The following is a 10,142-nucleotide window of genomic DNA, read 5'->3' on the forward strand; positions in this document are numbered from 1 at the left end:
TCTGTTGTATTAACACTGAAGTCTATGGAAAACCGATCCATTAATCAGTTTTTTTGTTTTGTTTTTTTCATTTTAAAAGGATCCGTTGTTTGCTTTCTGGATCAGTTTCAAATGGAACAAAATGGATAGCTATTTAAGGAATCTGTTTTCCTCCATTGACTTCAATGTTAAAAAAAAACAAACAACAGATCCAGTTGAAATCTTTTTTTTATTTTTATTTTTTAGAACCTATTGCTGTTGGATTCGTTTTAACTTATGATTACTGGACATTAGCAATGAGCGAACGTGCTGTTATAATGCTCCAATTATATGTATGAGTCTCTGCGGATGCATGTCTCGCTACTGTTCGGTTTGTTAGGCTATTTCTGCATGTGTTGTGGCTGTTCAACAGCTGCAGGACCTGCAACAGCGAGGACTCAAATGTATTATTGGAGCACGCCAAAGTCACTCTGCCAGCACAAATGAGAAAATGATAAAACATAACTTTTACTATACAATGAAAAACAGATGAGACTAAGGATTCATAAGCTTATGCGTTTAAGGTCATCAACCTTATTTCACAGCTACGATTAAGTGTTTCTAACCCAAAACATATAAGCTTATGGATCCTTAATTTTTTTTTTTGCTTTTTCTAGCCATGTTTTTATTTGTACAGTGAAAGTTATGTTTTATCATTTTCCCATCGGTGCTGGAGCCGAGTTCTCATGGATCCATTTATGTTTGTTTTAGTTCTTCTTTCCATTCCCAATAATTTAACAATTAAAAATGTTAGAAATCGGTCTCTTTGTTATTCCTCCTGGAAATGTATGAGTAAATTAATGTTTGGACATTACGTTGTGTCCAATTACTACTGATTTTATAAGATACAACATTTCCTCAAAGAGAAGTTGTCTTTTTATTTCTCTATTTCTTGAGGAATAACAGGAGCAGATTATTGTAGCAAATACCTGGGATTATGTTGTAAAGAAGTATTTTGGGATTTTTAAAAATTACTCTAGAGGCAGCTGTAGATAATGTTGTATGTAGCCTGCACTATAAATTTGGGGTCTTTACTTGCCCTCTGATGGTTTCTATAAATTGACGAGTGGGACACTTTCCCTGTGTGATGTCAGACCTGCACTGTGGCCTCTGAGTAAATCAGATGCTTCCAGTTTCATTAAAGCACTAAGAAAGTGCAGCTCCATCTCCCTCCTCTCCCCACACACCCCTTTTTTGTACTGTTTACACCATATGGTGTATTAGCATTTAAACATTTACCAGTGTCTGCAGGCAAGAAAGTGGGAGGTATGGGCTGCTGCGGGGGATGATGCCGCATTACCCTAAGATTTTTTTTTTTCAAGAGTTTATTTTATACTCCTTTACTACTGATTTATAGAAAAAAATCCTAACCATACAGTTTAATATAGGACAGGACTGATGTTTGTAAGTGGAAAAAAAAACCCTTTTTGTACTCCTTTTGCATGCATGGGGAAACAAAAATCTCTGTAATATGACTTCCATTTAGCAATGATCATGTGACATGTATAAGTGGTCGGGGTACATAGAGTTGGTGGGAACAGAGGAAAACTTGAAATAAATGGATATTACAAAGTTTCTTTTTTTAATCTCAAGGCATATAACAATTATAGCAATGTAGTAGAGCTAAATCTGTTATTTAACTCCTTAGAGATAGAAGACTTAAGGTTGTGTTTCCTTAAGGGCTCATGCAGACGAGCATATAATTGGACGTGCGCTAACAGATTTTTGATTGGACAGATGAATTGAGCAAATTTTTTTTTTCAAATTTCTGTTCTGATTATGATCGGCAGCGAATATTGTTTTTGCAATATTCACCAAACACCGCAGAATGTCATTAGTCAGTGGGAGTAGAAATGATCGAATATGTTCGCCACGAATAGGGTACCAATATGGCAAATTCAGATTTGGCCACTGAATCCAAACATATTGGCTCGACTCTATTGGACAGCACAGTGACCCATGTTATTCTGTAGGGCTGTTCAGATGAACGATTTTCATTCTCTCTCCAAATGTCCTGGAGAAAGAAATCACAGCATGCACTGCTTCAAAGTCTCTGAGACTCGCCCATTCATGTCTCTGGGTGCTAAAAAAGAAAAAAAAAATCACACACCGATAAAAAGTCAGTTATCTGTATGAAACTTGGGACGTTTTTTCATATGTTTCTCTGCAGACAGCCACCAAAGGAGCAACGATGACCGACATTATATAACACTAGATGGTGGCCCGATTCTAACGCATCGGGTATTCTAGAATATGCATGTCCACGTAGTATATTGCCCAGCGACGTAGTATATTGCACAGTGACGTAGTATATTGCACAGCGACATAGTATACAGCACAGAGCCACGTAGTATATTGCACAGTGACGTAGTATACAGCACAGAGCCACGAAGTATATTGCACAGTGACGTAGTATACAGCACAGAGCCACGTAGTATATTGCACAGTGACGTAGTATACAGCACAGAGCCACGTAGTATATTGCACAGCGACATAGTATACAGCACAGAGCCACGTAGTATATTGCACAGTGACGTAGTATACAGCACAGAGCCACGAAGTATATTGCACAGTGACGTAGTATACAGCACAGAGCCACGTAGTATATTGCACAGTGACGTAGTATATTGCCCAGCCACGTAGTATATTGCCCAGTGATGTAGTATACAGCACAGAACCAATTCTGAGTACGCCTTACACTCCAGAGCTGCATTTACAATTCTGCAGGCTTCAGAGCTACAGTCTTTCGGTCCATTTCCTTTCTTGTTTGGTGTCTGAACAGAGTTTGCTTTGCTTTCAGTGAACTGTAGTCATTCTGCTAGACTATGCTGCAGTGTAATCAGATGTGGGGCAAAATAACTGTATGCTGCGTTATAAGGGCTCTGCTACGATGTTAGGAGTGATTGCTGACTGTTTCTAATAAAAAAGGAGAATGGTGAGTGCAGCTTTTAAAGGATGTCACGCATGATCAGTAGAGGATAAGTAATATATGTACACAGTGACTGCACCAGCAGAATAGTGAGTGCAGCTCTGGAGTATAATACAGGATGTAACTCAGGATCAGTACAGGATAAGTAATGTATGTACAAAGTGACTGCACCAGCAGAATAGTGAATGCAGCTCTGGAGTATAATACAGGATGTAACTCAGGATCAGTGCAGAATAAGTAATGTATGTACACAGTGACTCCACCAGCAGAATAGTGACTGCAGCTCTGGAGTATAATACAGGATGTAACTCAGGATCAGTACAGGATAAGTAATGTATGTACACAGTGACTCCACCAGCAGAATAGTGAGTGCAGCTCTGGAGTATAATACAGGATGTAACTCAGGATCAGTACAGGATAAGTAATGTATGTACACAGTGACTCCACCAGCAGAATAGTGACTGCAGCTCTGGAGTATAATACAGGATGTAACTCAGGATCAGTACAGGATAAGTAATGTAATGTATGTACACTGCCTGCACCAGCAGAATAGTGAGTGCAGCTCTGGAGTATAATACAGGATGTAACTCAGGATCAGTACAGGTTAAGTAATGTATGTACACAGTGACTGCGCCAGCAGAATAGTGAGTGCAGCTCTGGAGTATAATACAGGATGTAACTCAGATCAGTACTGGATAAGAAATGTAATGTATGCACACAGTGACTCCACCAGCAGAATAGTGAGTGCAGCTCTGGAGTATAATACAGGATGTAACTCAGGATCAGTACAGGATAAGTAATGTAATGTATGTACACTGACTGCACCAGCAGAATAGTGAGTGCAGCTCTGGAGTATAATACAGGATGTAACTCAGGATCAGTACAGGATAAGTAATGTAATGTATGTACACAGTGACTCCACCAGCAGAATAGTGAGTGCAGCTCTGGAGTATAATGCAGGATGTAATTCAGGATAAGTAATGTTTGTACACAGTGACTCCACCAGCAGAATAGTGACTGCAGCTCTGGAGTATAATGCAGGATGTAATTCAGGATAAGTAATGTATGTATGTATACAGTGACTGCACCAGCAGAATAGTGAGTGCAGCTCTGGAGTACAATACAGGATGTAATTCAGGATCAGTACAGGATAAGTAATATATGTACACAGTGACTGCACCAGCAGAATAGTGAGTGCAGCTCTGGAGTATAATACAGGATGTAACAGGATCAGTACAGGATAAGTAATGTATGTACACAGTGACTGCACCAGCAGAATAGTGAGTGCAGCTCTGGAGTATAATACAGGATGTAACTCGGGATCAGTACAGGATAAGTAATGTAATGTATGTACACAGTGACTCCACCAGCAGAATAGTGAGTGCAGCTCTGGAGTATAATACAGGATCTAACTCACTATCAGTACAGGATAAGTAATGTATGCAGTATCTCCTCGGGTAGAATAGTGAATACAGTGCTTAAGTATAATACAGGATTTAGCTGTTTAAAAAGTGACTGTTGTACGTCATTTAGATTTTTGTTATTGCAAAATTTTGGATACCACTATTACGAGCGCCTGTATACACGGTACACAAGCATAAATGATTATACAAATTGATGTGAATGTAACTTATTGACACGCACAACACTGTAAATCTGCAATATTTAGATGATGGTTTGGATTGTGTAGAGGTCTCGTTAACGCTGGATCATACTTCAGATCATCTTTGGAGTTAATACGCTGTAAACTGTTAGACATGTGGTGTGGGTTTTGGCGTCGACAAATGCAGAGTTAATGTTTTCAGTAATGGGGAGTAATTTAATATTTATTGTTACATTGATATTTCTTCTGCTAAGTAAATACAGTCACTTGGTCTGGTGGGTAATCACACCAACAGTTTGTGGTAGCACTGTATCGATGTTATGTTGTAGTAAGGCCTCTTTCACACTTCCTTCTTTCATTTTCCATCATAATGCGTTGTTTTGTAAAAAAAAAAAAAAAAACGTATCCTGCAAATTTTCCAGACCAATTATATCATGCGTGGGCACCCTTACTGAGCAGGTATCTGGATGGGTAGAGGGTATTCTTAAACCCCTGGTAAAGGATACACCCAGCTTCATTCAGGACACAACTGACCTATTGAATAAACTATCAGCAATAGGTCCTCTACCATAAGGAACCATCCTGGCCACCATGGATGTGGAATCTTTGCACTCCAATATCCCACACCAGGATGGATTAAATGCCTGCAAATTCTTCCTGGAAAACACAGGGACTGATGCAAATTCTGTGGTGAAACTTATAAAATTCATCCTCACCCACAATTACTTTGAATTTGACAAGAAGATCTATCTACAGGAGACTGACAAAGCAATGGGAAGTAAAATGGCCCCACAGTATGCAAATCTTTTCATGGCCAAGCTTGAAAGCGACTTTTTGTCCTCATGTCCCATCAGGCCTCTGGCGTACTACCGCTACATTGATGACATTTTAATCATCTGGACGGAGTTGGAGCCACTGCTAAAGATGTTCCATGAACAGTTTAATCAATTTCATCCCACCATCAACTTGACACTCAACTACTCCTGCACTGGAATTAACTTTTTGGACGCCATCATTAAGCTGCAGAACAATAAAATAGAGACATCCCTGTATCAGAAGCCAATCGACCGCCCAACATACCTTAAATGGGACAGTTTCCATCCCAAACACATGAAAAAACTCTATTTTCTACAGCCAAGCCATCAGATACAATCGTATTTGTTCCAACCCAATGGATAGGGATGAACACCTTGGTCGCCTCAGAAAGACCTTTTTGAATCAGGGCTACCATCCAAGAACAATTGAAAACCAGATTACAAGAGCCACCAGAATATCAAGGAATCACCTGCTACATTACAAAGCTAAAGAAGAAAATAACCGGGTACCTCTAGTAGTTACCTACAATCCAAATCTGGAGGTGCTAAGGGGAGCTGCACAGAAATTACAACCTTTACTACATAAAGATGCCCGCTTACAATCAATTTTTACAGACCCCCCCCACTACGGTGTTTTAGGCAGCCCCCAAATCTAAGAAGCATCATTGTCAGGAGCTCCCTGTCCTCTCCAACAGCTGCAGGAACCTTTCCTTGCAACCAGAAAAAATGTAAAACCTGTCCATTTATAATGACCACGGACAAGATAAAGATCCCCAATTCACATCAGGACTGCAAGATACCAGGTACTTTCAGCTGCGTCACTTCTAATGTGGTGTACCTAATTATTTGTACTAAATGTCCAACTGGGGGTCTGTATGTGGGGGAGACTGGGCAGAAACTGAGAACAAGGATGAACTCTCATCGCCATACAATAAGAAAAAAGAATGGACCTACCTGTGGCAATACATTTTTGTTTTCCCAATCATAGCATTATGGACATGAAATTACTTGTACTTCAAATCTCAAGACAGAAGAATCTGGGAATATAAACTGATGATGACCTTTGACAGTCTTAATGCAGGAATGAATGTGTCACACGGATTTATGTCTTTTTACATCAACTAAGGAATTTACCCCTCAGACCATGTGGGGTCATCACAACAGAGACCCTAATCAGAGGACAATAAAACAATCCTTATCTAAGAACTGGCCCAATATTTATGGACATAACTGTTTATCACTCATGGTAATTCTGCCTCCTGTCACCTGTCTTATCCATGGTTTTTCCAGTTTTTTTTTCTGTGATGTGTTGTGCATAAATATGTGATTCTCCAGAATTTCTTTTAGTGCATGCCTGATGAAGAGACCTATGTAGTCTCGAAAGCTTGCAATTTGTTACCATCTTTTCAGTTAGCCATTAAAAGGTACCAACCACTGAGGACTCTCAATTATATATATTTTTCTATCCACTGGCTAACACGATACCAAGATATTTATCTTTCCTGTATTTGATGGCAGTCACCGTCCCTCCACTTACTAGAGCTTGATATGGTTTTGGGAAACAGTGAGTGCTTTCATAGATGTCCTAAAACATATGGTTGTAATGTCTGCATAGCTAAGATGCTAGCGGTAGATTGCTGAAGGAGGACTGTGCTAGAGGTTGAGGGGTTAGAAATACATTTGTAATTCTAGAATGAGTACATCTGTGGTGGGTTAGATAACTTCCTGAGCTATTAAGATGTCTCCCCCCTGTGGACTTGGCAGAACGATACTCTGTCTCTCCATTATGAGTCTGATATGGAAGGGTCCAAGAATATTAAAATGCAGAAAGCTTGTCAGATCAGAGCTGAGGCACCTCCATGTTTCCTAGCTCAAGGTCAGCTCAGCTCATTCCACCCCAAGTTCATTTTATGGTATTTTTTTTTCATTCATTGTGCTAATAATGGGAATATATCTAAGATATCAAACTAATCTAGTCATTATCAGACCTGCGCCAGTATTTTAACCCAAGCCAATTTGCTGCTTAACCCCTTAATCCCATTGGATGTACTATCCCGTCAAGGTGACCTGGGACTTAATTCCCAGTGACGGGATAGTACGTCCAGTGCGATCAGCCGCACTCACGGGGGAGCGCGGCTGATCGCGGCCGGGTTTCAGCTGACATCTGGCACTATGTGCCAGGAGCGGTCACGGACCGCCCCTGGCACATTAATCCCCGGCACACTGCGATCAAACATGATTGCAGTGTTCCAGCGGTATAGGGAAGCATCACGCAGGGAGGGGGCTCCCTGCGTGCTTCCCTGAGACCCTCAGAGCAACGCGATGTGATCGCGTTGCACCAAGGGTCTCCTAACTCCTCCTCCCTGCAGGCTCGGAACCAAAATGGCCGCTGGGCTGCATCCGGGTCCTGCAGGGAGGTTGCTTACCAGCACCTGCTCCGAGCAAGTGCTGGTAAGCCTCCCTGCTGTGCCTGTGTGATGGCTGATCTGACACAGTGCACAGCAAAGTCAATATAATGTGATGCCCCCCCCCTGGGGCAAAGTAAAAAAAAAAAAAAAAAATTTACATGTCTAAAAAAAATAAATAAATTCCTAAATAAAAAAAATATATATATATACCCTTTATTATCATACCGCCGAACATAAAGTGGAATAGCACGCGATCAAAATTACATATAAATAACCATGGTACCTCTGAAAACGTCATCTTGTCCTGCAAAAAACGAGCCACCATACAGCGTCATCAGTGAAAAAATAAAAAAGTTATAGTCCTCAGAATAAAGCAATGCAAAAATAATTATTTTTCTATAAAATAGGTTTTATCGTATAAAAGCACCAAAACATAAAACAATAATCTAAATGAGGTATCGCTGTAATCGTACTGACCTGAAGAATAAAACTGCTTTATCCATTTTACCAAACGTGGAATGGTATAAACACCCCCCCGCCCTCCCCCAAAAGAAATTCATGAACAGCTGGTTTTTGTCATACTGCCTCACAAAAATCAGAATAAAAAGCGATCAAAAAATGTCACATGCCCGAAAATGTTACCAATAAAAACGTCAACTCGTCCCGCAAAAAACAAGACCCACATAACTCTGTGGACCAAAATATGGAAAAATTATAGCTCTCAAAATGTGGTAACGCAAAAAAATATTTAGCGTCTTTTAGTGTGTGACAGCTGCCAATCATAAAAATCCGCTAAAAAACGCTATAAAAGTAAGTCAAACCCCCCTTCATCACCCCCTTAGTTAGGGAAAAATAAAAAAAATTTAAAAAAATGTATTTCCATTTTCCCATTAGGGTTAGGGCTAAGGTTAGGGTTAAGGTTAGGGTTGGGGCTAGGGTTAAGGTTTGGATTACATTTACGGTTGGGATTAGGGTTAGGGGTGTGTCAGGGTTAGGGGTGTGGTTGGGGTTAGGGGTGTGTTTAGGTTAGGGTTTCAGTTAGAATTGGGGGGTTTCCATTGTTTAGGCACATCAGGGACTCTCCAAACGCGACATGGCGTCCGATCTCAATTCCAGCCAATTCTGCGTTGAAAAAATAAAACAGTGCTCCTTCCCTTCCGAGCTCTCCTGTGCGCCAAAACAGGGGTTTACCCGAACATATGGGGTATCGGCGTACTCCGGACAAATTGGACAACAACTTCTGGGATCTAATTTCTTGTTACCCTTGGGAAAATTAAAATTTGGGGGGCTAAAAAAACATTTTTGTGGGACAAAAATTATTTTTTATTTTCACGGCTATGCGTTATAAACTGTAGTGAAATTCTTGGGGGTTCAAAGTTCTCACAACACATCTAGATAAGTTCCTTGGGGGTCTAGGTTCCAATATGAGGTCACTTGTGGGGGGTTTCTACTGTATAGGTACATCAGGGGCTCTGCAAATGCAACGTGACGCCTGCAGACCAATCCATCTAAGTCTGCATTCCAAATGGTGCTCCTTTCCTTCCAAGCTCTGCCATGCGCCCAAACAGTGGTTCCCCCCACATACGGGGTATCAGCATTCTCAGGACAAATTATACAACAACTTTTGGGGTCCAATTTCTCTTGATACCCTTGGGAAAATAAAAATTTGGGGGGGCTAAAAAAACATTTTTGTAAGAAAAAAATGATTTTTTATTTTCACGGCTCTGCGTTATAAACTGTAGTGAAATACTTGGGGGTTCAAAGTTCTCACTACACATCTAGATAAATTCCTTTGGGGGTCTACGTTCCATTAAGGGGCCACTTGTGGGGGGTTTCTACTGTTTAGGTACATCAGGGGCTCTGCAAATGCAACGTGATGCCTGCACACCAATCCATCTAAGTCTGCATTCCAAATGGCGCTCCTTCCCTTCAGAGCTCTGCCATGCGCCCAAACGGTGGTTACCCCCCACATATGGGGTATCAGCGTACTCAGGACAAATTGCACAACAATGTTTGGGGTCCAATTTCTCCTGTTGCCCTTGGGAAAATACAAAACGGGGCTAAAAAATAATTTTTGTGGAAAATATTTTTTTTTTATTTTCACGGCTCTGCATCATAAACTGTAGTTAAACACTTGGGGGTTCAAAGCTCTCACAACACATCTAAATAAGATCCTTAGGGGATCTACTTTCCAAAATGGTGTCACTTGTGGGGGGTTTCAATGTTTAGGCACAGCAGGGGCTCCCCAACGCAACATGGCATCCCATCTCAATTCCAGCCAATATTGCATTGAAAAGTCAAACAGCGCTCCTTGCCTTCCGAGCTCTGCCATGCATCCAAACAGTGGTTTACCCCCACATATGAGGTAT

The sequence above is a fragment of the Ranitomeya imitator genome, chromosome 2 (assembly GCF_032444005.1).
Source record: "Ranitomeya imitator isolate aRanImi1 chromosome 2, aRanImi1.pri, whole genome shotgun sequence".
Classification (NCBI taxonomy): Eukaryota; Metazoa; Chordata; class Amphibia; order Anura; family Dendrobatidae; genus Ranitomeya; species Ranitomeya imitator.